Here is a 23,524-nt window from a genome sequence, read left to right as displayed (position 1 = left end):
AGCCAATAAATGTTCTTGTAAATGGCGAGACTGGTGCTCAACGGGAAATTTATCATTAAGTGACACTCTCTGGCAACACAGCCACTTTTTCAGGTTCTTTGCACATATGCTCTGAAAAGTCAGGGGACCAGGCAGCGACTCAGAGAAATCATCTGAAGGGGAGGCACTGTCTGGACTCCATGCTGTGCTCACAGCGCTGCTCCCACTTTTGCTGTGGTGCGTGCACACATTCTTGTCTGGTGCTCTGCAAATACTCACACATGTGCTCACTGGCAGTCTCACTTCCAGCCACTGTGCGTGCACACCTTCTGATTGTGGTGCTCTCTGGGGTCACACTCGTTAGTGGTGCTTGCACACACCTAGCTGGATGTGTCTGGAGACTGCCTGTGGTTCAGAGGAACACAGACAGCCGAGCAGCAGGGACCACCTTGGTGCGTGTGGCAGCACTGGAAGAGGAACGGTGGCCTCACACTCGGAAGGTCGGTGCTTTAGACACTGAGCTGTCCTCTAGTCCCTTGGTCCATTTTGTTATCAAGTCAAATACTTACATAGAAAAACAACAGTTTCTGCTCTTATGAAGCTAAAACCACTGGTTCCAAAGTGCAGAAGGCATTCCAAGGTATGATCTGAAGGGGAAGAAACAGGGCAGAAAAAGATTCGAGGGAAGAGATGCTTCAGTACAAGTAAAACCAGGGGAAATCCTGGGTGAAGGAGGCAAGGTGCCTGTGCCCAGCTGCTCACCAGCAGCCCGGGATGTTCTCACCCCTGAGTGGCACCACTCTGCTGAGGAGTCTCTGCAGGGCCCCTTTCATGTCCCTGTTCCTCAGGCTGTAGATGATGTGATTCAGCATGGGGGTGACCACAGTGTACATCACTGAGGCCACCTGACTCGCCCTGGATGATGAAGTAGCTGCTGAGCTGAGGTAGACCCCCAGACCTGTGCCATAGAACAAGGAGACAACTGAGAGGTGTGACCCGCAGGTGGAGAAGGCTTTGTACTTGCCTCCAGCTGATGAGATTTTCAGGATGGAGGAGAAAATCTGGGAGATCCCAGAGAGAGGAACAACTGCCAGGATGACAGTCACAAAGTACACCACTGTGCTTTTTAGGAGGGTATCTGAACAGGAAGTTTCAGGACCGCAAAGAGGTCACAAAAAAAGTGGGGGACCTCCCTGTTTGTACAGAAGGACAGCCTCAGAAGGGTTAGGGTCTCCAGCAGGGAGCCAAGAACACTGATGCCCCAGGACCCCACGTCCAGCAGCCCACAGAGTAGGGGGTTCAATATGGCTGTGTAGTGCAGGGGGTGGCAGATGGCCATGAGCCTGTCATAGGCCATCACGATCAGGAACAAATTATCCAGGCATCTGGCGGGTGATGGACCCACAAGGGCCAGCAATGCTGACTGAGTAATGGGCCTCTCAGAATCACCCCTTTCCAGAACCCCATGGCGACTTTGGTCTTTGTGTTCAGCATGTTTGGGAACGTGGATCCCTCAACTTCACAGATTCTCTAGTCACTGAGACGGTTACTTCAAGCATTTTCTACTTCTATAGTATCTGTATGCTTACATCTATTGGGTACCTATCATCAATCTATCAACCATATATCTATCCACGTTGAAAAATTTGGGCATATACATTCACTCGTGATAATTTCAAAATCACAATAACAAATACTGTTCGCTTCCAAAACGTCTTTGTTTTTTCAGTGCATTGGAACCCTTACAAGATACCCCCAGACACTGCGAGAGTCCTAGCAAATACTATGTACGACAACTCCATGCATGTTCAGTGGTGTCCAGCCTCATTTCTGTGAAGAACAGAAACTTTACATCTCATGTCTCCCTCCCACTGGGAGCCACTGAAGTTCTCTCCCAGGTGCTGCTCCTGTGTCTGATGGGACAGTCCACACACAGGTCTGCCCCTGCTGTCCAGGGGCAGATGTTTTCATGAACATTGTCTTGTTGAGATTCAGCTGCAATCCAAACTTTCCACACTCGCGGTCGAAGTCGGCCAGCATTTGTGCCGCTTGGCTAATGTTTGGTGTTATGAGAATGATGTCATCAGCGAAACGTAGGTGGTGTAATTGCCGACTGTCTATCTTCACTCCCATTCCTTCCCATTCCAGTCATCGCATGATGTTATCACGGGCGGCACTGCAGAATTTCGGTGAAATGGTATCACCTTGCTGCACCCCTCTCTTTACATCAATGATCACTTCCTTGTAGAATGGTGAGATCCTGGTGGTGAATCTACAATACACCTCACGGAGGATTTTGATATACTGAGTTGGGAAGCCTTGTTTGTCCAGGGCTTCGATGACCTCCTCAGTCTCAACAGAATCGAAGGCCTTCTTTAAGTCGATGAATGTTTGACAGAGCAGCATCTTGAACTCTCGCGAAACTTCAGTGAGTTTGGTCACTGTGTGGATATGGTATATAGTGCTGAATCCTCTTCGGATCCCAGCTTGCTCGCATGGTTGCCCTTCGTCAAGTGTTCTGCCTATTCTATTCAGGATGACACGAGTGAACAACTTGTAGACGACAGACATCAGGCAGATTGGGTGATTGTTGCCGATGTCGTGGATGTCTCCCTTCTTGTACAACAGAATTGTCCTACTGGTTTTCCACTGGGACGGAACCTTGCATTCAGACAGGTAGCATGTGAAGAGTCAGGCCAGTGTATCGATGAGTACTGGCGGCAGATTCTTCAGGTGTTCAGGTCTGACCTTGTCTGGACTAGGTGCTGTTCTCATCTTTACCAGAGAAATGGCGTGTTGGATTTCATAAGGGATAACGTTGGGAATGACATATCCATCCTGTGGAATTTGGTATGTGGGAAGGTGGACATGGCTGTCAAAGAGATCCGAGTAGAAGTCGTGAATAATTTTCTCCATTGCCTTTCCGGAAGATGTGATAGATCCATCGGGACATTGGAGGGCAGTCATCTTGGTCTTGTAGTTGGCAAAGGACAGGTGAGCGTTGCGAATACTTTTCCCGGCTTCTGCTGCATTGGCCAACACTGCTGCTTTTCTCTCTTTGAAGTCTTCCTTTATCGCATCTCTGCACAGCTTTGTGAGCTCAGACATTTGCTTGTGGTTGCCTGAGGCTCGTGCCAAACCATGTTAATGAATGAGCTCAAGAGTTTCTGAAGACAGGCGTCTGTTTGTGGCTTTCTCACTCTTGGCATTCTTCGCACAGACATGGAGGTGCTGAACCAGTCGATCGTATTCCTCGTCAATGTTGTCAAGGACGGCATCTTCCCACGTTGCTGCAATAGTGCCAATGAGCTCCCAGTTGGTGGTCATTCTGGGAGTTGTCTTCTTAGACTTAAATTTTGCAGACTTTTCTCCCTGCTCTGTGAAGTAGAATTTCACACGAAGGTGACGGTGGTCCGATCCCGTTTGGAATTTTGGGACAACAACGACATCTGTCAGGCAAAATCTTTGATTGAATATCATGTGGTCAGTTTCATTGTGGAACTGTTCACCGGGAGACTCCCATGTCCAGTGTTTAGATTCAGCCTTCTGGAACTGTGAGTTACCATGGATCGTCTTGGTTGACATGATGAATTCAGATAGTCTCTCACCCTGATCGTTCCATTCTAGACCATGTGTCCCAATGTGGAGTTCTTCAGGCAATCTTCTCAGACCTATCTTGGCATTAAAATCACCAACAATGATCTTGTAGAAGGTGTGGTCTTCTTTATAGAACTTCTCCAGTTCCATGTAGAACCTCTCAATTTTTTCTTCATCATAGTTGGAAGTTAGTGTGTAGGCGATGAAGATAGAAACTGCAGGCAGTGAGCGACATCTATTCAAGCGTAATCACTTGAATTATATATGTATATATGTATATGTATATTACTCTCTATAATTTGTTGCCTACTGTCTAAACTCCATCAAATACGGTCTGGTAATTTTGGAAAATAAGTAGGAAGTGTCTTGTAATGTGTCGCGCAGAAGTGGCCACACAGTCCGGAAAGTGGCCTGGAGTATGGCGGCTGTTGGGTACTGGAGGTCGGCTGCTGGGGCTGTGTCCCTTGGAATGGGGAGGGTTCTCACCTGGCCCACTCTGGGGTGCCCCGAGTGAAAACAGCCTGGTGCGGAGTCCGGTGGCATGGCTATGGGGAACTGATTTTATACTCTTGTCTGGGAGCAGTTGCCGTTCATCTAACCTTTAACCTATAAAACCTTAAATATAAATCTTAAAATTATCACTGTATTATCAAGGAAAAGGCACAAGCTATGAGAAATTAATTTTTTAAAAAGCTAAATAGGTAACAGATGCTTGAGAATATTTCTCTGTGGAACTAGTCTTTGAGAAATAAAGTAGACACACTGCTTATGGAGGGAACGAGGGTGTCCATTTGGTGGACACTCCTGCCCCAGTAGGGGTTGCACTCCAGGTGGTACTTGTGGAACCACGTGGAATCTGGGACTTCTGAGGGCAAGAACCGTACCCAGCCCTTTGAACCATTCCTCCCAACCCTAGGAAGTTATTTTTAAAAGAATAATTAAGAATGTAAAATTATGTCATGTGGACAGAGGCAAAACAGCTCAGGTATCTGAGAGGACAATTGACCAGCTTTTCTGGACCGAGAGAGTTTACTGAGCATTCATATCGTTTATAATTAAGCACATATTTGCACAAAGCTTAGGAAAAATGATCAATGAAATGTATCAAAATGTGAACAGACTTCATCTCTGTATGGTAATGCAAATCTTGATTTCTGGATGTCTTTCAAAACCTGTACATGAATACATGTGTGGTCTATCCTCAGAAATATACAGTACAAGATTTAAAGTTCTTAGTTGAGCTTCCACAAAGCAGAACTAGCAAAGCAGAAAGTTAAGATAAAAGCAATGTGAATGAATTCAAAAGAAGGAATATTCTGGGAAATAATGCCAGAGCAAATTTTTTTAGTAAATGCAAGCAAATAGATAAAATGACTCACAAGGCAAAGAGATAAAGAAAAAACCACCATGCTCAAAAACAAGAAGACACACCTTCTCCAGATGGAGCCCCGGTGACACTGAGCAGCAACTAACACGGCTCTGGGATGGGGGACTGGGACTACTCTGAACCGCGGTGGGGGGCACTGGAGTGGGGCGGCGCCAGCCCAGCCTCCAGGTGGCCCCAGCCGCCGGAATTCACGCCCTCAACTCACCTTTGGCGCCATCTTGCCACATTCAACAGAGAAGAAGCCGGGATTTTTGGTGAGCAACACCGCCGGAGAATGCTCCGGTCCCAAGACCAGGCCAGCAACACCGGGGATCCAGACAGAGGAGGTGCAGCCACCACACCTTCTCCAGATGAAGCCCCGGCGACACTGAGCAGCAACTAACACAGCTCCGGGTTTGGGACTGGGACTACTCCAAACTGCGCAGCTGCCCGCACTACCTCTTCTAAAAACTGAAAACATATCATCTTTTAATGGAAAACTAATTATAAAATGCTTCCTTGGTAGTAGGGCTGTCTTTCTTGGGGGGAAACTCCAACAACAATAGTGAGTTTTGTGTTGAAATATGGAACATAATCAAGGTAAAGAGAAAATGAAGTGAAATTCATCAGTTATGCAGTTGGGGGTGGGGGCGGGGGTATACTGGGGTTTTGGTGGTGGAATATGGGCACTGGTGAATGGATAGGTGTTTGAATATTATGTAACTATGACATAAACCTGAGAACTCTGTAACTTTCCACATGGGGATTCAATAAAAATTTAAAAAAAAGAAGAATGGACACAGACAAATGTGTGTTTACATTTGAGATAACATAATTTCTCATCCTATGCTAATAATTGAAAAATCTCTTAGAATTGAGTTTGTTTCCAGGAAAGTGTGCTCAAGGCTGACTCAGGATAGAGGATGAGAGATCAACAATTAGCAAAGGGAGTAGATGACAAAACCTACCTCCTCAAAGACCTGAGGGAATCCAGTGACAGGAACAACAGAATTCCCCTGCAAGTTTTAAAGCAGAGGAGGAAAACTGTGATTATAGATGTTAATTAATATCACTGTTTATCCTGAGTGTTAGTTAGCCCCAGGAAGTTTGAATCAACAGTAATCCAAGGAGATACACCTAAAAAGGAAAGGCAGCTCTTGATTGATTGATGATGACTAATTGGCTGAAAGTAATGATTTGGTTGTTGAAAACCTTTTGAAATTATTATTTTAGAAAGGCAGTCAGTTTTACACAAACAAATAACATTGGTGGTTTCTGTGGCAGCTAAAATATATAAGGATTTGCAACCAGTTATCTGAATTCATCTCATCCCAACATGGTTTCACCACTCTAAGGACTTTATACAGTCTTTATAACTTTTCTGTAAACCTACAGTTATTCCAAAATTCAAAGTGAACTGGGAAGAGCCCAAGGAGAGCCCAAGGCGCTCATCTTTATCATCAAGTCTCTCAGGAAATAGATTGGACTCAGTCCTTTCTATTCATTTGTATTTTTCACATTTTATAGCAATGATTTCTGCTCCCTGTGTATTTTTGCTTTGTTTGTAAGGTTGAGTCGCTGTGAGTAGCATAGTTACAAGATTATATTTAATTGGGTTTCAGGTGTAAAATATCCCAACACCAATCTCTTCACTAGAGTCCAATTTCCCTCCCACTCCCTTCCTTCCTCCTCCCCCTCCCACCTCTATGGCAGGGACTTTGTACTGTTTGATTGATCTTTCTTCTTAAGCACTGCAGTTTATAATATATAATAAACTGTTTATTATATATAATATACTGTCTTATATTATATATTATATAATATAAACAGTTTATATTATATAATATATAATATATAATAGGTTCTATACTACCCTGCAATTCCACTTGGAGCCACTCCATCTTTTAACAGACATACTGGTCCCCTAGAACAGGGCTTCACACATGCAAGTATCAGTAAAAGGAGCACTCCTTCAGGTCTCCAGGTTATTGAGTTTAGAAACTGCACTAATTTTATCATCATCACTAGTCTTTTGATTTAGTATGTGAACATGTCTTTCACACAAATGCAACATAATAGATAGCATGTACAGTGTTCCCAGTTGACAGACAAAATTAAAATGCTTCTCATCCTCATCTCCCCTAATCTCCACATCAACCCTAGGCAGTGGATATGGGTTCCCTTGTCACCTCAAAGTAGAATATTCTTGGAGCACTTTTTTTTAAAATTTATTCTTTTATTGAATCACCATGTGGAAAGTTACAAAGCTTTCAGGTTTAAGTCCCAGTTATACAATGCTGAAACAACCATCCCTTCACCAGTGCCCGTATTTCACCACCAAAAAAACCAAACAAACCCTGTATACCTCCCATACCTCCAACCCCCACCCCCATAACTGATAAATTTCACTTTACTTTCTCTTTTCTTGGTTACATTCAATATTTCAACAAAAACCTCACTATTATTGTTAGGAATTCCCCACTAGAGTCAGACCAGTTGTGAAGAGATAGCAGACGTGCAGTTTTGGATTTCTGTATTTTAGCAACTAAGTTCAGGGAAATTTCTTCCATATATTGGATCATTGCAAGTTTGTAACTCTCATCTGTGGTCCTCATAATATGACATTCGCCACACCCTTCCTCTCTGGTAAGGAAAAGGCGAGAGAGAGAAAAAACTTCACTTCCTGGGCATGCATGGGGCCATGCCTTAGTTCTCAGTCTGGAGATATTCTGCAAGGAGCTGCCGATACCAAAAGTAGTTTAGCTGGCCTCTGGAATCATGCTCTTGCAGCTGTGGAGAGGCCACACACGTCTTCTTTGACACTCTTGAAGGTGTTCCAAGCTGTTCTCTTCCTCCTGCTCAGTTCTGCTGCAAAGTCATTCCTCATGTTGAATTCTCGACCCACGTACACATAGCTGCTGCATTCAGAGATGTTCGTTCTATTGAGAAAAAATGGAACATCAGGGACTAGTTTGTTTTTCATGAACATTGTCTTGGTGAGATTCAGCTGCAGTCCGATATTTCCACACGGTTGAAGTCAGCCAGCCTTTTTGCCTCTTGGCTAATGTTTGGTGTTATTAGAATGATGCCATCTGCGAAGTGGAGGTGGTGTAGTTGCTGATCCTCTATCTTCACTCCCATTCCTTCGCATTCCAGTTGTCACATGACTTTCTCCAAGGTGACACTGAAGAGTTTCGGTGAAATGGTATCACCCTGCCGAACCTCTCTCTTTACATCAACGATCTCTTCCTTGTTTATAGGTGAGATCTTGGTGGTGAATCAGTAACACAACTTGTGGAGGATCTTGATGTACTGAGTTTGAAAGCCCTGTTTGGCTAGGGTTTCAATGACTACTTCAGTCTCAACAGAATCAAAGGCCTATTTAAATTGATGAACATTAGATAGAGCAGCATCTTGAACTCTCGCAAAACTTCAATGAGCTTTGTCACCATGTGGATATGATCGATAGTGCTGAATCCTTTTTGGAACCCTGCTTGCTCACATGGATGTCCTTTGTCTAGTGTTCTGCTTATTTTATTCTGGATGACTTGAGTGAACAACTTGTAAATGATGGACAAAAGGCAGATTGGGAGATAATTGCCGATGTTGTGGATGTCTCCCTTCTTCTACAACAGAACGGTCCTACTGGTTTTCCATTGGGATGGAACCGTGTATATGGGCAGGAAGCATGTGAAGAGCTGAGCCAGTGTATTGATGAGTACTGGTGGCAGATTCTTCAGGTGTTCGGGTTTGACCTTGTCCGGACCGAGTGCTGTACATGTCTTTACCAAGGGAATGGCGTGTCGGATTTCGGAAAGGAGAATGTGGGGAATGACATATCCATCCTATGGAATTTGGTATATGGGCAGGTGTACGTGGCTGTAGAAGAGATCGAGTAGATGTTGTGAATAATCCTCTCCATTGCCCTCCTGGAAGATGTGATAGATCCATCAGGACGTCGGAGGCCAGTCATCTTGGTCTTGTAGTTGGTGAAGAACAGGCAGGTGTTGGAAATACTTTTCCTGGCTTTTGCCACATTGGGCAACACTCCTGCTCTTCTCTCTTTGAGGTCTTCATTTATCACTTCTCTGCACAGTTTTTCAAGCTCGGGCGTTAGCTTGTGATTGCCTGAGGCTTATGCCAAACCACGTTACGAATGAACTCGAGAGTTTCCGAAGACAGGCATCTGTTTGTGGATTTCCCACTGTCAGCATTCCTTGCTCAGTCATGGAGGTGCTGAACCAGTCAATGGTATTCTTCATCGATGCTGTCAGCGACAGCATATTCCCACTTTGCTGCAATAGTGCCAAAGAGCTCCAAGTTACTGGTCATTCTAGGGATTCCCTTCTTAAACTAAAACTTTGCAGTCCTTTGTCCCCACTCTGTGAAGTAGAATTTTGCACAAAGGAGATGGTGGTCCAATCCCATTTGGAATTTTGGGACAACAGCGACATTAGTCAGGCATAACCTTTGATTTCTGTGGTCAATTTCATTGTAGAATTGTCCACCGGGATACTTCCATGTCCAACGTTTAGATTCGGCCTTCTGGAACTGTGATTTACCGTGGATGGTCTTTGTCGATACGATGACCTCAGTCTCTCACCCTATTAGTTTCATTCTAGACCATGGGTCTCAATGTGGAGTTCTTTGGGTGACTGTCTCAGTCCTATTTTGGCATTAAAATCACTGACAATGATAGAAGGTGTGGTCTTCTTTACATAACTTCTCCAGGCTCATGTAGAATTTCTCATTTTCTTCTTCATCGTAGTTGGTGCGTCGTTGACGAAGATAGAAACTGCCGGCAGTGAGCCACATCTATTCAAGCGTAATCATCTTTTTTTTTCCTTTTTTTTTATTACACAGGGAGGGCCGTGGTGGTGGTGAAGACTGAACCTACAGTCTCACACATGCAAGGCAAGTGCTCTACTGCTGGTTGCATCTCTGATTCCAATGTTCGTTGTTTTCAGGCTTAGGCTGCCTGGAAGAAAAAGCCTACAGAGAAAGTTCTGCTTAGGTTTATACACCATTATAGTAGGTGGGCTATCATCAGTAGAGGAAAAATATACACTCAAATAATAGTTAAAAATAACGACGTAGGGCTGCTGGCAGATATACTCCTCGACTGTGTACTAAGCTACGTCCCCGTGCAACCCCGGGAGGGGAAGGGTGTTTGTCCCTCGGCCTTTTCCCCCTTTTTTTAAAAAAAATTCTTTTATTGATTCACCATGTGGAAAGTTACAAAGCTTTCAGGTTAAAGTCTCAGTTATACAATGCTCAAACACCCATCCCTTCACCAGTGCACATATTCCACCACCAAGAATCACGATATACCTCCCCCCTACCCCCCACCTCCCCAGCCCCCCACCCCGCATGTGTAACTGGTAAATTTCACTTTACTTTCACTTTACTTTGATTACATTCAATATTTAAACAAAAAATTCACTATTATTGATTTGGAGTTTCTCCCCCCTAAAGTCGATCTGCTGAAAAGAAAGCGTCTGGTAATTTGTTTTCCATTGCTGAGAATGAAGAGATATGAGATCAGGAGGCCGCACCGGCAGCAGCATAGTTTTGGATTTCTGTATTTTAGTATTTTAGTAACTAAGTCCAGAGAAATGTCTGCCAGGAATCGCAACATTGTAAGCTTGTACCTCTCAGCTACTTTATATTCCACATATGAGTGCGATCTTTCTATGTCTGTCTCTTTCTTTCTGACTCATTTCACTCAGCATGATACTTTCCATGTTGATCCACTTATATGCAAATTTCATGACTTCATGTTTTCTGACAGCTACGTAGTAATCCATTGTGTAAATATACCAGAGTTTCTTTAGCCAATCATCTGTTTTCGGGCACTCTGGTTTTTTCCATATTGTGGCTATAGTAAACAGAGCGGCAATGAACATAGAAATGCAGATGTCATCTCTACTATACCTTTTTGCCTCTCCGGGATATATTCCCAGGAGTGGTATTGCTGGGTCAAATGGGAGCTCAATTTCTAACTTTTTGAGAATCGTCCATATTGTTTTCCAAAAGGGCTGAACCAGTCAGCATTCCCACCAGCAGTGAAGGAGAGTCCCTTTCTCCCCACATCCACGCCAACACCAGTTGCTTTTGTTCTTTGAGATGTGGGCCAGTCTCTGTGGTGTGAGATGATATCTCATGGTTGTTTTGATCTGCATCTCCCTGATAATTAGTAATGTTGAACATTTTCTCATGTGCCTCTCAGCCATTTGGATTTCTTCTTTGGAAAAGTTTCTGTTCATTTCATCACCCGATTTTTTGATCGGGTTGGCAGTTTTCTTCTTGTAGAGTTCAACCAGTGCATTGTATATCCTTGTTATCAACCCTTTATCGGATGGGTACTGCATAAATATCCTTTCCCATTTTGGTCACTGTTTCTTTTGAGTTGCAGAAGCTTCTTAGTTTGAGATAGTCCCATTTATTTATCTTTGTTTTCACGTGCTTGGCCAGTGGCGTGTCATCTTTGAAGATACCTTTGGCTTCAATGTCGTGGAGGATTTTGCCAACCTTATCTTCAATGTACCTTAGGGATTCTGGTCTGATGTTGAGGTCTTTAATCCATTTTGATCTGATTTTTGTACATGGTGATAGATGGAGGTCTAAGCCCATTTTTTTGCATGTAGCCATTTTTTTGCATGCCAGCACAATTTGTTTAACATGTCAAACGTAATCATCTCATTCGTGTCTTTAGAAATTCAAATGAATCAGTGTTCATGGCCAAGTTAGAATTGACAAGGATACCAACACCACCGATGCCTCTGATGTCGCATGTTCTGAGGAAAAATTATTCTCCAATGTCAAAAATAGCGTGATGTGATTGATGCCTTTCGTTTTCGTCAGACCAATGATATCGTACTTGATCTTCTGCACTTGCACCATTTGGTCCTCGATGGATGCTTCCGATGCCAGCGTACATTTGTTGAAAGTACAGACAATCATTTTAGTCCTTCGTTTTGGCAGTCTAGTTCGTCCCTGGTTTTTATAGCCTCTCCTTGCTCATCCTTCTTAACACTGCCTTACTAGGGGCTCTTTCAGTCTCAGGGAAATGAGGCCCATTATTGTTATTGTTTGTGGCATATCAAATACACCACTGGTAGCTTGCCAGGCTTTGCCGTGAGGGCGGGATACTCTTGGTAGTTTGCCAAGCATTCCGAGAGGGATGAAGGCTTTTAGGGCGGCCTCTAATGCCCTTACAGATGTTCCCATGATTCACACCATATTTGAATCTCATCAAATATGGTGCATTAATGAGCTCTATGGCCATACCACCCTGAACATGCCCAATCTCGAGCTCCCAATAAGTGCCCCAATTTCTGGTCTTACTGTGGAAAGTACGTCCAGAAAAGTTCCAAGTAGGTATGAGACAATCCCAGGGAAAGGTGAATGACTGCTTCTGAGATTGGTGCCCAAAAATCCATACTACCCCCCTTTAAAAATGTATATACAACATTTCCAGGGGGTTGAATTAACATCTTTCTCTTTCTGATTAATAGATTTGAGTTTATTAGGACACAAGGAAAAAATATCTAAACTTTTAGGCATAAAGGATAGTGTTGAAATTTTCACCAATGGACTTAACACCTTTCTACGTGTAGAGGAGGGACTCTGTGACTTTAAGCCTCAAAGCAAGGGCACTGGGTGGTCTGCAGTATTCCAACACGGAACCAGTGGCTTTTGCTAGAACCTCTAGCTTGAGGTTGTCTCACAAGATACAAGCAAGTGACTGGAGCTTCAAATGGACAGTATGACAGGGCAGGAACACACACTTGTAAATGCAGGAGGCGCCTCCCCTGAACTTGTGTGTGTCTCCATAGGGCTGACTTCATGTCTTGCCATCCAGACTCAGGAAGCACAGAAAGCAGATGGCGGGGAGAGCAGTGGGTAAGGGTTGTCCCAGTGATGGAAATACCCTGGACCAGACAGTCATTATCCTGTGCCATGATATAAATGTGTCTTTGCCACAGACCACAGCAAAGGGTAATTTTGGGAGATGCCCATTTTACAACAATAAATTGTTCCTGACCCCTCTGGAAACCAGTGCTTAGCCCTTCAGATGCCAGGATAGTTCACCTGCACCGTGCATCACTGCAAGACCACCTGAGTGGACTGTGATGGGCATAACTGGCTCTCCATAGAAACCGCATCGCAGCCCCATCCAGCTCTGAAATCTCTCTATGCCTCTTGACTTGGACCAGCTCTGCTCTTGTAACCTGAAGACTCAGCGCAATTTTAGTCCTTTTTAACCTCTCAGAACCTTCTGGTCCAGTTGTCCTTCCATCTGCCCTTTAATTTGGGCGGGCCACTGCCGCTCATCCCCAGGGCTGGTTTCCACCAGGGCAAGTGGTTAAGCCTCTGACGTCCCCTTCGTGCCACTGAAGACTCAGTGACCCTGAAGGCCTAAGGAGCCAGAGAGGCTGAAATGGAGCCCAGCTCCCTCAGGCTCCCCATGGTGCACAGCCAGCCCAGCTACACTGCAGCAACTCTTAGTGTTCTCAGAGAAGAGTGGCAGAAGCTCCCCGTCATTTATTTCAGTCTTATCACATTTCTTTGTGGATTTTATACATGGGGAGGCTTTGTTTTATTTTCTTTTGATGTTCTCTTTGTCCCTTGAACACAGTTCTTGAGGGCCCATATAATGCCAAGGATGGAACCAGTATCGGATGTGTGTAAGGTATTTGTCTTTACCCCTCTACTATGTCTTTGGCTGCTGTAAAATTACATTTTCACGAAAAGAGGGCTTACATTATTATGAATTTATATCATGCCCAATGTGAAAACACTTGAGGATCACTGTGAAGATTATATATGAGACAAACCTGCCTGTCACGCCCCACCCAGTATCACTGCATCACTCTGTCACTGTCATCCCGTTGCTCATAGATTGGCTCGAGGGGGCTCCAGTAACGTCTCCATTGTGAGACTTGTTGTTACTCTTTTTGGCATATTGAATATGCAACGGGTTGCCTGCCAGGCTTTGCCATATGGGCAAGATACAAAGAGAGAGAGAGAGGAAAATAAGACAGAGAGAGAGAGAAAATACCACACTGTACAAATCCAGTAACTTCCTGAATTCTGAACAGCAAAACCAATTTGTTTCGGGTAGTAAGATTATTATCGATACTTTTGTTATGATTGTTTAATCATTCATTTTCAATTATAATCAAATGTGTAGAGATATGATAGAAGTGAGGCAGGTAGGCAGGAAGATAGGGCAGGGTCCTCATAGTATGGAATTCCTGGGGAGTAATAGCCAACTAGTCATAAGGCTGTCAGGACCCACTAAGGCCTGATTAAACCTTTACCTGGTGCCAACACAAACCAGAGAAGGTTGTGCCCTCCTCCAAGAGAAGCTCCAACCTGAACAGAGACCAGAAAGGAATTTCAAAGACGATCATCAACTACTCCCAACTCTAACCCTTGGCAACCTCCTTAGCAACAGACTCTTGCCTAGGGAGAAAACCTCCCATGGGCAGTTTGGGAGAAACCCTATAAAAGCCAACTTGAACAAAGAAAGTACATGCATATGCTGCCAGAGCTGAGCCCATGTGCTGCTTGTGTTCATGTGTCATGGCCAAACTCATGTGATGCCCAAGCATTTATGTTGCCCACATCTTCGCTCTTGAAATGTGTACCTTCCTTTGTACCTAATGCTGGCATGTGTGCTGGGGGCTCTTTCCATCTTTGGAGAAGCCCGCGTTCTCTCTCATGCATGTTACACTCTTTCTCTTTCTCTCACTCATTCCCCTTCCTCAAAAACCTCCAAACAAAACTTCTTACTTCACTGCCACTCTCCTCCTGAAATTCTTTTCTGAGAGAAAGACAAGGACCCCAAAGGCCTAGGTAAGGCCTAGGACTGGCTTTACTTTCCCAATAGAAGCAAGTCTTGTTCCAGCATAAGTCCATGTCTCCCTATGAAATTGGGTGATGGGGTGGTGGGGATTAACTCCCGTGCTGTGTGGAAGAAGTGGATGTGAGGTGTCTGACTTGATGGCTACCTAGTGGCACTGGCAGGTCCTGCAGTACAGGGGGCAATCTCAGGCTTAATCAGCCCTAGACTTCTCAGCTGTTCTTTGGGTGGCAAGAAGTGGAGAAAACAGCAATCTCTCTTCTCTCCACTTCACATAAGTGACTCCAAGGCTCATCAGCATCAGAAGAAACATGTTCATAGGTATTATTGCTTTCAAAGTCTCGGGTTTCTAAACTTATTTAAAATTTCAAAAGTTCCTGTGTATAGTTATCTGGGGAGACACATTATTTTAATGACTCTAGACTTCTATATTAAAACAATAATAATTTAGTGTCTATTCTAGGGTTATGCAGGTGAAGGGTCTGTGTTTGACCTGTGCCTTTTACTTTTAGATATACTTTTGTCATATTTAATTGTTCAGGCATACTAAACATGAAATTCACTGCTTTAACAACTGTCATATACATTTTTGTGAGGGTAAGCATGTTGACATGCCTTGTTGTTACAGAAGAAGTGGATTTGTACTGAGCTAGTGGGTTCTTGAGAATTGTATGAAAGAGCTACATACAAAACTTGGAAGGTTAATGAAGCAGGTAGGAGACTATGTTGATTGTCCCCTGCTAACTAAAGGGCCCTCCCTTCCCCCATCATAGTAATCAGTTTTAGGACATAATGAAAACTTCAGAGATAGGAACTGAAGAAACTACTCTGTTACTAACCCTAAGACTGCCAGGACTCACCTTTTGGGACACAGGAACTAAGACCTGATAGTCCCTGTGGCACCAGGATGGACCCAGAGAAGACTGGACCCCCTCTGAGAAAAGCTCCATCAGAAACAAAGGCCAGGAAAGAAATATCAAAGAAGACCATCAATCAGCTAGTCTGAATTATCCTAGTAATGGACTTGTACCTAGGTAGATAGCCCCTGGTGGGGCAGGTTGAGAGAAACCCTGTATAGGCAAACTTGAATAAAGAGAGTGCACGTACTGCCTGAGCACATGTGTTGCCCAGGTTCCCCAAGCACATGTCACTTTCACCTCCTCTCTTAAGATGTGTAATTTCATGCTTAACACTGGGATGTGCACTGGGACTCTCTCTCCACCCTGCAGAAGCCTGTGTTCTCTCTTACATATGGCATCTCTCTCTCTCTCTCTCTCTCTCTCTCTCTCTCTCTCTCTCTCTCTCTCTCTCCCCCAACTCAAAAATTCCAAATAAAACTTGTTTTTACTTCACTGTTTGTCTCCTGAAATTCTTTTCAGACAGGCAAAGTGATGGACCTGAAAGGCCTGGGTAGGGCCTAGAATTGACTGTTCTTTCGTGCGTGGAGCAAGGCTCACAGCACTCTTATCGGTCCAAGAGCGCCCCAGCCATTTCTGGGTAGCAGAGGCAGAGAGAAAGCTGAATGTTTCCTTCTCAAGGCTGCTGCTTCTCTCCTCCACACATCATAGAAGTCACCCAGGGATCCCCACTGGCATCGATTAAAAACTTAGTTTACTGTACAGTTTACGTAGTTTGGTCCATGTCCCTCCCAGGTGTCCAGACCTCTCCTTTACACGTGTGCAATGTCACTCATTCAGCCGGAGGCACTGCCCTGTCCCCCTGGATGACCCTCTGGGCCTGTTCCCTGCGTTCCACTCACCTCCAGTGTACAATGACGGGGCATTGTCCTTGCATAGCCTCTGTTCAGTGTGTTTCCTAGTCTGAAATCTTGTCCCTGTTTTTTTCCCAAACTGTACTGTGTACTGCAATGGTTCCCTGACATCTTGTCCTGGCGTTTCTAAGTCTCTAACCTGCTTCCAAGTGCTGTGGGCAAGATCCCTGTGCTCTCCACCTTTGCTGGGTCTCTCTAAAACTGTACCCCAGCAGTTCCTGTCAGCCTGTCTTTCCTCCCCTCCAGTCACAGCCACAGTGCACGTGGGTAAGACACCTGTGCTCAGTATCTGTCCCTGCCTGCATATGCCATCTGTCTGGTTGTGCATGAGCTCCACCCAATCATGCAGTCTCCCTGGGCATATGGAGGGGTGATCCTGGGGGCTTCTTTTTATCTGTTGACACCTTCCACTGCCAGCTATCCAATTATCTATTTTTATTTGCTACCTATCCTATGGGCGAGATATAAAGTGACCAACTAAATTCACCTGGCATTCCACCATTCAATTCTTGCTGTTATCAGTATGATGTGTTCTGGAAGGAGGATGCTTTATGTGCATATGAGAAAATGCATGTTCCTATACTGTTGCATGGAATGCTCTGTCCCTTCATATTTGGTATATGCATGTGATTGTATGTAGATGATACAGCTACCAAACGTCTATCTACCAGCTATTATCTGTGATGCATCTACCATCTCATCTAAGTCTATTTATATATTATCTATCATTTATATGATACCATCTCTATATCTATCAATATCTCATGTTTCTATGTCGATTTTTCTATCTAGATGCATATAAGCATATACATCTGTTTCTCTCTGACTGTGCTGTTTCAGGGTCTCGGTTCTCTAGCTCACTGACTTGGCCTGCCCAGTTATTTAACATTTTGTTTTCCTACTTTCTTTGTTGTGTTTTTTGACCACACCTGGTGGTGCTCAGGGCTTATTCCTGGCTCTGGCCAGGGGCTACTTCTCATGGTGCTCAAGTCATCATATGATGTGCTGGGAATTGAACATGGATTAGCCACTTACAAGGCAAACGCCTGACCCACTATACTATCTCTTTGGCACCTCTTTACAATGTTTTCCCTTCATTTCTGTACGTGCAAGGTATGTCTATTTTCCATTTCTCAGTCATGCATACCCAAGGTATAATAAATATGCATGACTTTCTCTCAAACCTACTAAGTTTGTGTAAACTGTTACTGCATCTAATTCTGACCCCACTTTCTCTCTTTGAAGCTTGCCCTCTAGCCATCTTCAGAAACTGGTTGGCAGGTAAACTTTCCAATTGAGATTCGTTTTTTTTTTTTTTTGTATAAAGATCCTCTTTCTTAGTCAGTTGTTCGTGTGCCCTTTTGGGGACAACAGTATTAAACAAATGACCATGACCAGCTCCAATAGCCAGAATGTTCAAAGTCTGTACAACAAGGAAGCATTTTAAGGGATCAGTATATATTGATTAATACTTGCAAAAGTGAAAAATATTGGAGTCAGATTATCCTTTAATGTATATTTATATACATAGTTTTTTTGGTAGGGGTAACACAGTTCATGACTACTCTTTTAGTCAAATAAATGAAAAATATTTTGAATGATATATTTAGCTTCAGAAAACTATTGTTAAAGATTTAAGTGCAACAACCTTGGAAGTGTAGAAAAACGCAAAGAGGAAAACACTCTGAATATCAGAAACATCACAAATAAACCAGAGTACAACTTTAAAACAGATTTTACAAAGAGCTGAAAAACTAGGAAGTGAAGAGACAAGTGTCTCCTCCACAGTAAAATCAAATTGCCACATTTGACTCAGGCTTTGAGCCTGATATTACTGGAAATTCCTAGGACATTTGGGCCACGTATAAAGTGTCTTCCAAAGATCCTTTTCAGAGCTCCCTTTATGTCTTTGTTTCTGAGGCTGTAGATAAAGGGGTTCGGCATGGGTGTGACCACTGTGTACATCACTGAGGCTTGAGTACTTGGTTGTGGATTATGGGTAAAAGCTGAGGTAAGTAGATTCCAAGGACTGTACAATAAAATAAAAAGACAACTGCGAGGTGAGATGCACAGGTGGAGAATGCTTTATATTTCCCCTGAGCTGATGAGATTCTGCATATGGAAGAAATAATCTTAGAATAAGAGAAAGGGATCCCAGCAAAGGGACCACCAGCCAACAATACTGATGATTAATGCATCACCAAGCTGTTAAGAAAAATATAAGAACAGAAAAGGTGAACCATCTGATTGAGTTCCCAAAAAGTGAGGGATTTTCAAATCTGTACAGAAGGCCAGCCACAAGACCATTAAGCTTTGTTACAAAGAATGCAGGACACCCATGAACCATGACACCAGAACCAGCAACTTACAAAGTCAAGGGTTCATAATAGCCATATAGTGCAGGGGGTGACAAATTGCTACAAAGCGATCATAGGTCGTCACAGTCAGAAGAAATATGTCTAGTCCTGCAAAGAGAATGAAAAAATATATCTGGGCAATGCATCCTTCTTAGGTAATGGTTTTGCTATGTGCCTGTATGTTCACCAGCATCTTGGGAACAGTGTTGGATGTAAAACAGATATGCACAAAGGACAGGTTGGAGAGGAAGAAGTACATGGGCGTGTGGAGTTGAGATTCTGAGCTGACAGCCAGGATGATGAGCAGGTTTCCAAGCACAGTGATCAGGTACGTGGAGAGGAAAATATCAAATATGAGAGACTGCAGTTCTGGTTCCTCTGAGAATCCCAACAGAAGAAATTCTGAAATCTCTGTAAAATTTCCTGAGTCCATGTGATTGATAAAATAACAGTTAATTTTTCCTACACACTACTTAGTTATTATTTAATCACACATTAAATACTAAAGGGGCAGTACTCACAGGTGAGGGACAAGACAGTACTTACAGGGGAGGGACAGGGCAGCACTCACAGGGGAGGTATGGGGCAGTACTCACAGGGGAGGGACAGGGCAGTATTCACAGGGGAGGGACAGGGCAGTACTCACAGGGGAGGGAAGGGGCAGTACTCACAGGGGAGGGATAAGGCAGTACTCACAGAGGACAGAAGGGGCAGTACTCACAGGGGAGGTTTGGGGCAGTACTCACAGGGGAGGGACAAGGCAGCACTCATAGGGGAGGGATGGGGCAGTACTCACAAAAGAGGAACGGGTCAGTACTCACAGGGGAGGGAAGTGCAGTACTCAGGGAGGAGGAAAGGGGCAGTACTCACAGGAGAGGAACAGGGCAGTACTCACAGGGAGAAACAGGGCACTACTCACATGAGAAGGATGGGGCAATACTCACAGGAGAGGGACAGGGCAGTACTCACACAGAGGGAAATGACTAGAGTCGTGTGGTGGTTGGTCCCCGTGAGGATAAATCTGATTTTGGTCTGTGACTAACTCAACGCACACGTGTTCCCACTGTTGGATTGTCGGTGCAGCATTTCTTGGGTCATTTGTGATGAATCCAGTGGGAAGAGAATGAAACCCTGTTTGGTTCCCATGCCTGAGGCCAGACCCTCCCCCCCAAACCTCAGAGCTGTGTCCCAAGGGAGGGCCTCCCTGCCCGGCCTCTGTGCAGTCGGGATCCTGCTTTCCCGACACCCTGGGTCCCCCTTGGCCCCACCCGCCCTCTGAGCCCACAAAGCCCACAATCACTGGACCCATTTCCACGTCCTCTGTGTTGAGCGTCAAGCCGGCAAGGGAGTGGCGAAAGCTCAGACCACCCAATCCTGGGGCTTGGTGAGTGAAGCCCACCGCTCCCCTCCGCTGCCCGAAGGCTTTGGGATGGAACAGCTGCAGCAGCCGAAATGCAGGCCGCGCTGCAGAGTCCAGGTGCAGTGCCTCTCCCCGAGGTGGGCTGACTGGTGGGCCCCAGGGCATCTCCTGGGCTGCAGCAGCGCCCCCTGGCGGCGACTTTCTCTGCCCGTCCCAGGCCTCAGCAAAGAAGGTGCCAGAGCAGGTAGAAAGGTCCGGGGGTCTCCAGCCTCCAGGCCAGGGAAACAGTGAGCAGAGAAGAGCAGAGAGCACTGCAGCCGAGGAAGCAAAGCAGAAGCTCGGCCGGGAGGAGGCGTGGGTGGTTTCAGACAGGAACAGGAGGCCAGCTATGGGTCCACTTCTGAGCACTGACCACCATGGTCTGCTCAAACTTGGGGAAGGTCTTCAACAAGCAGAGCTCAGCCCACCGTCTCTCTGTGTGAGACCCAGCACCACAGAAACCAGCAGCTAAAAACTAATGCGGCACGGGGAGATAGGTGGGCTGCCTGATGAGGGACGAGTCGCTCTGCGGTTGTTCCCTCAGGTGTTCATTCCTCACTCCTTCTCACAGGGGTTCATGAGGTCACTCCTGAGGGTTGTACATTCACTTGTTCTTTAATTTGTTTCCTCATGAGCTCGTTGACTTACTCCTCAATTCCTTTCCCCAGTGGCTCATTCACAAGAAGGGAGACATCCACGACACTGGCAACTATCGCCCTATCTACCTGTTATCCCTTGTCTGCAAGTTGTTCACTCGAGTCATCCTGAATAGAATAGGCAGAACACTAGACGAAGGACGACCATGCGAGCAAGCTGGGTTCCAAAAAGGATTCAGCACAATCAACCATATCCACACAGTGACCAAACTCATCAAAGTTTCACAAGAGTTTAAGATGCAGCTATGTCTGACGTTCATCAATTTAAAGAAGGCCTTTGATTCTGTTGAGATTGAAGCGGTCATTGAAGCCCTAGCCAAACAGGGCGTTCAAAATCAGGTCATCAAGATCCTCTGCGAGCTGTATTACGGATTCACCACCAGGATCTCACCATTCTACAAGGAAGTGATCATTGATGTAGAGAGGGGTTTGGCAGTTGATATCATTTCACTGAAACTCTTCAGTGCCACCCTCGAGAACATCATGTGACGACTAAAATGGGAAGGAATGGGAGTGAATATAGACATTCGGCAACTACACCACCTCTGCTTCGCTGATGACATCATTCTCATAACACCAAACATTAGACAAGAGGCACAAATGCTGGCCAATTTCGACTGAGAGTGTGGAAAGGCCAAACTGCAGCTAAATCTCACCAAAACAATGTTTATGAAAAATGAACTAGTCCCTGATGTTCCATTTTCTCTCAATGGAACGAACATCTCCGAATGCAGCCGCTATGTGTACCTGGGTGAAGAACTCAACATGAGGAATGACTTGGCATCAGAACTGCGCAGGAGGAAGAGAACAGCATGGAACGCCTTCAAGAGCATCCGAAGAAGTGGTTAAGAGGATGAAGAACCTCCACCTCCGGGAACATCTTTTCAATTCCACCATTCTTCCTGCAATAACATACACCTCAGAGACCTGGGCCCTATGAAAACAGGATGAGCACGCTATTCAGGTATCCCAAAGAGGAATTGAAAGAGCCATGCTAGGAGTATCATGTTTCACTCAAGTGAGAGAAGGAATCCGGAGTTCTGACCTCCATCGATGATCAAGAAAGGAACTCAGGGATGCTGTCTCATTTCCCAAGGCATCAAAACTCAGATGGTCCGGACATGTAATGCGATTTAGAGATGACCGCTGGACTAGTGCTATTACCGACTGGATTCCATGAGACAACAAAAGACTGCGTAGCCGCCCACTTTTGAGATGGTCAGGCATTGTTGTCAAAACCCTGAGTAAAGGCTTTGAGGCTCTTCGTGTTCCTCAAGCAAGCAGATATCATTGAGCTACACTAACATGCGACAGGAACAAACGGAGACGTTACTGGTGCCCGCTTGAGCAAATCAAAGATCAATGGGATGACAAGTGCAAATGATACCTCTAGAACTTTCTGTCAGATAGAATGACTAATTTTACATGAGTCTAAGCTGACATACACTGTAACATAATCCGATTTGATTTTTCTGTTAGATCAAAATCATCAAATAATGCACAAACACTCAAGATTATAGCAGTCCTAATTATTATTAGTAAAACGGAAAGGATTAAGAAAACATTTAATCAGTAGCTTTTAATTTAATTTAAATTAATTTTATTTCTTGTTTGTTTGGGGGCCATTCCCAGCAGTGATCTGAGCTTTCTCTCCCTGCTGTATTATGGGACATATAATAAGTATAAAAGCCCATCCCTGGGAACTTACCACTTTCTCCCACGATTCTCAGTGGGCTTGTCTTCCTGCCCCTCCTTCCTTGGCTTTGCTTTTACTTCAGCTGGTCTGCTCTGGGAGGCTTGCTAATGGTGGGGTTTTAGAGACTGAATTTCTGTAACATTCACTTAGATGTCTAGTCTTTCTGTAATCCATGCAAATCTTTACTTTCATTGATCTATTAACTCAAATATTTGGTATGTGACCTTGTAAACTTTGCATCATTATTTGCAACAAATAGGGGGACTGAGTTGCCTATGAAAATAAGACAGAGGGTTGCTTTCCATGCACTGAGTCTGTGGTAGGAATTAGTCATCACTGTTTCTTTAGTTTCTGCTGAACCCAGCTCTTACCTTGTAATATTCTTAGCACAGTACTCCAGGAAGTCACTGTAAATATGTCATTCTTGAGATACTGGGCTAAATAGGAGCCCTCATTTAAATATCAATACTTTATTTCTATCCTGTGACAGCTTCCCCCTTGAAATGTCGAACATGGTGTTCAGGGTTTTCCAGTCTCTTCATTGTCCGATACCTAGGAAGATCCTAGCTGTGAATTTGACCACAACTGATATGTTAGATAGATTTGTCTACTCTAGTTTTAATAGTTGTATCTGAAGTTTTTTATCACACTCTGCTTTCAGTATATTTTGTAAAGTCAATTTCTAAATATTAGGTGAGTCAATATCTCAATAATTTTTTGAGTGACCTTCGTAACCTTAGTCAAGACATGAAGGTCAAGACAAGACAAGTTATGAAGGTGATGCAATGAGATCACGCAAAGAGGATTGATTCAACCGAAACAGGCCAAGTCT

The 23,524-nt window shown here is 44.5% G+C and overlaps 1 pseudogene; it reads right to left on the bottom strand.

Annotated features, from left to right (window-relative positions):
• Positions 1–737: 737 nt before the first annotated feature.
• LOC101555356 (olfactory receptor 7C1-like) lies at positions 738–5,180 on the bottom strand (annotated as a pseudogene).
• Between the last annotated feature and the right edge of the window lie 18,344 nt (positions 5,181–23,524).

This window comes from Sorex araneus, chromosome 2 (genome assembly GCF_027595985.1).
Source record: "Sorex araneus isolate mSorAra2 chromosome 2, mSorAra2.pri, whole genome shotgun sequence".
NCBI lineage: Eukaryota > Metazoa > Chordata > Mammalia > Eulipotyphla > Soricidae > Sorex > Sorex araneus.
This window is presented reverse-complemented; position numbering and strand designations above follow the sequence as displayed.